The sequence below is a fragment of the Pinus tabuliformis genome, chromosome Q (assembly GCF_031772625.1).
Source record: "Pinus tabuliformis cultivar Carrire ecotype Pingquan chromosome Q, CPIR1, whole genome shotgun sequence".
In the NCBI taxonomy this organism is placed as follows: domain Eukaryota; kingdom Viridiplantae; phylum Streptophyta; class Pinopsida; order Pinales; family Pinaceae; genus Pinus; species Pinus tabuliformis.
In genome coordinates, this window is record NC_142296.1 from 543,603,762 (window position 1) to 543,607,974 (window position 4,213).

Below are 4,213 nucleotides of genomic sequence, written 5' to 3' on the forward strand. Positions count from 1 at the left end.
CTACATAAATCTTATGTCTATCATGTGCTACCTTTAGATTCTTCTTTATAACCTGCATTTCCTGCTCCATGTTCGTCAACATGTCTAGTCCAATAAGTACCATGTTCACTGGATCACTCCAGCTGATGGGAGTGTTACAACTCCGCCCATACAATGCCTCGAAAGGACTCATCCTCAATGACTCTTGATAACCATTGTTGTATGCAAACTCCACCAATGGAAGATACTCCTCCCATTTCCTCTGTTGGTGCATCACATACATCCTCAACATATCTTCCAAGATCCTATTTGACCCTATCTGTCTGACCATTTGTCTGCGGATGATAAGTTGTGTTGAAGGCGAACTTTATACCCAAGCCTGCAAATAGCTCCTCCCAAATCTTGGAAGTGAACTTTGCATCCCTGTCCGACACAATATTATTTTGAACACCATGTAGTCTCACTATCTCTCTGATGAAGTGCTACCTCACTGGTTGAATATGTAGTCTTTACTGGAATGAAGTGAGCTACCTTGTTGAACCTGTCAACCACAACCATAATATAATCATGCTGATTCACTATCCTGGGAAGAACTGTGATGAAATCCATGGAAATGACCTCCGATTTCCATTTTGGAATTGCTATAGGGTGTAGTAGACCGCCTGGATGCTTGCACTCCGCGTTTACCTGCTAACAATCTAAGCATCTAGCCACGAACTCAACCACTTCTTTCTTTGGATTCGGCCAATAATAGAACTCCTTTACTACCGTCAATGTCTTCTGATATCCTTGATGACTCAAATAAGGTTTCACATGAAACTCCCTCAAGATAAGATTCTTGATCTCACTACAATTCGGCACATAGATCCTATCTCTAAAATTCACTAAGCCATATGCCGTGAGATAATAGTTTGCATCCTAATCACCTGTACTTGTGCCTGCACTTGTACCTGTACTTTGCTGTAACCTGTGCATAATCTCCATGTACTTGTCATCCCACTATCCTGCCTGCAAGATCTTATCATGTAATTCTGTCCCATAAGAGCTTATAGTTTCTATATGATTTACTTGTACCTTCCTGCTAAGAGCATCTGCAACCTAGTTCTCCTTCCCTTTGATGTATCTAATCTCAAAGTCAAACTCACTAAGGGTGGCCAACCATCTAGCTTACCTAGCATTTAGATTCGGCTGGTCAAAGAAATACCTTAGCCCACTTTGATTGCTCATTAATGTGAACCTCCTGCCCAGAAGATAATGCATCCACATCTTTAATGCATGTATACTCATTGCTAGCGCAAGATTAGGCGTCGGATAGTTCTTCTCATGCTCATTTAGTTTTTGTGACTCATAGCACACTACCTATCCTTCTTGCATTAGAACTACACTAAGTCCCCTTTTGCAAGCATTTGTACACGCAACAAACTCCTGGTATGGATCCAAAATCTTTAACACTAGTGCATGTGTCAACGACTACTTAAGCTTTTCAAACTTCTTACCTTTCCGCTGTAATGGTGTGATAGGATATGCAATGTGTGAGGAGTTCTTGATGAACCTCCTGTAGTAACCTTCCAATCCCATAAATGATCTCACCTCATCTACATTCTTAGGAGTTGCCCATTCCATGATGTCCCTTATCTTTTCCAGATCCACTGTTATGCCTTCCTTAGAGACAACATGTCCGAAGTAATGTACCTCAGTTTGAAAGAAGCTGCATTTTCTAAGATTGGCATACAACTTATGCTCTCCTAGCAATCTTAACACTATTGTTAAATGTTCAGCATATTACTCCTCATTCTTAGAATATACCAGTATGTCATTAATGAATACAATGACAAACTTGTCCAAATAAGGAAGCAACACACTATTCATCAAACACACAAATGTAGTTGGAGCATTAGTTAAGCCAAATGGAACAACAACAAACTCATAATGCCCATACCTAGTCCTGAACGCAATCTTGAAGATATCCTCTTCCTTGATGCGTACTTGATGGTATCCCGATCTTAAGATGATCTTAGAGAACACTGTTGCTCCCTTTAGCGGATTAAAAAAATCATCAATCCTCAGCAAAGGATATATGTTCTTGATCGTTACTTTGTTCAGATGCCTGTAGTCAATGCACAATCTAAGAGTACAATCTTTCTTCTTTATGAACAATAATGGTGCACCCCAAGGTGATACACTGGGTCCGATGTATCCTTTGTCCAACATTTCCTTTAGTTGCAACTTCAATTCTACAAACTTAGGTGTGCTCATCCTGTCATGTGCTTTCGATGTTGGAGCTTCCCCTAGCACTAACTCAATAGAAAATTCTACCTCCCTGTGGGGTGGAAACCCTGAAACATTCTCAGGAAATACATCCTGAAATTGTTGCAATATTGGGTACCTGCTAAACACATCAACATCCTCAACCTCCTTACCCTTGTCACATGAAATGTGTACTGCAAACAACAAAAAACCTTTTCTGCAACAATGCTTAGCCTACATGGTGGTAACCATCCTTACTGATGTAGGCTTCTTCTTTCCATACAAGGTCCTCTTTTCCCCACTATCATCCACACACTCAATGGCCTTGTCGAAGCAATCCACCTTGGTTCTGTGAAGCTATAGCCAATCCATACCAAAAGCATACTATATGATCCCAATGGAAATACATTCAAATGCGCTGCTATAGGCATACCATTTAACTTAGTTGAAAAAGATCATAGCCAATGGTAGACTCACTTCTTCGTACCTGTAGGCAACTGTACCAACCAATATTCTACATGCACTTCTTTTCTCAAACCACACTTATCCACCAGGTCAGGACTAATATAACTAAAGTTAGGTCCAGGGTCAATCAAAGTAGAAACAACTTGGTCACAAAGCATACCATCCATCCCAATGATTGATGTCTGATGATCTGCCTGCCTGTTGTCCACAATTGCATAAATCCAAGGAATATTATGGCCAACATCACCAATTGTATGCACCTCCCGAGCACTGGAGATATGGGGTCTACCACCACTCTGATACTGTGGAAAATCCCTCTTATGATGATCCTTACCACATATCCAACACTGTAATGGTTCCTTACCATTACCTCTAGCCTGTTGCTCTCCATGTCCCTTCTCAACAGCATTGAATCTCTTCTAAGGAACTGCATCATATTTCTCACTTTCATCTTGAGATCTTCCTCTCTTTGGTGGCCATTTTCCTTTAACTTTGTCGTTTCTTTTCAAGTCATGTTTAGGCTCAACTTTGCGCTTCAACTACTCATAACAATGTTTCAACTTTCAAATGGCCTCCTCCAATGATCTAGGCTCATCGAACTCAATCTGGTCTCTATATGCATTTGGAAATCCACTAATGAATCTTTGAACCTTGGCCTTCTCCTCTTTGAGGTAAGGCACATATTTCAACAACTCCAAATATCTACTAGTATTCTCCTCATCTACCATAGAACACATCCGTAACTCATAAAACTCGTTAGCTCTGTCATCATAATACCTCTCAGACAAGTACTTCTTCTTGAAGAGACTTCCAAATGCATGCCATGTCAACTCATTGTCATGTATTTCCTTGAAATTATTCACGTCTTCCCAAATATCTGCTTTACCTTTAAGACTAAAAAGGGTTATCGTTGCTTTCATGTTTTCTGAGTAATCATGCAATCTAAATAATTTCCACATGCCAAGAAACCAAGCCTCCACATCCTGTGATTTATTCATCTCTCCATCAAAAGTAGGTGGCTTTTCCTTCTTGAACTCATTCAAAAAATATCCCCTATCATTCCTCCTGTATGGATGATAATGATGATGATCATGATGTCTATCAGAACCAAAACTAGAGTAATACCTGTGTCTAGTACCTCTCCTATCCAGAGTGTCCCATCTCTAATAGGTTTAGATCTATTTGACTTGTGTCTTCTATGAGACCTGCTACCATATGCCCCATTAGTTCTCTCCTCATTTCCATGGCTAATCCGAAGAGGTCCTTGTCGCCGCAAATATGACAAACTTTGAAGTAATATTGCATTCACCTCTGCTTGTTTCTCTTGTGCCTGCATGATTTTGTCATTTTCTGCTTTGAAACTCATTATTTCTTCCTTTAGGCTTCTCAAGATGTCTGCTAAGTCAGAAGAGGTCCTGACACCATGCTTCATCTATATCATAGGGATATTTTATGTAGTCAACCACCTTGCTGGCCATCTGATCTCTTTCCTACAAGACATACTATGTCAGCTAAACCAAAT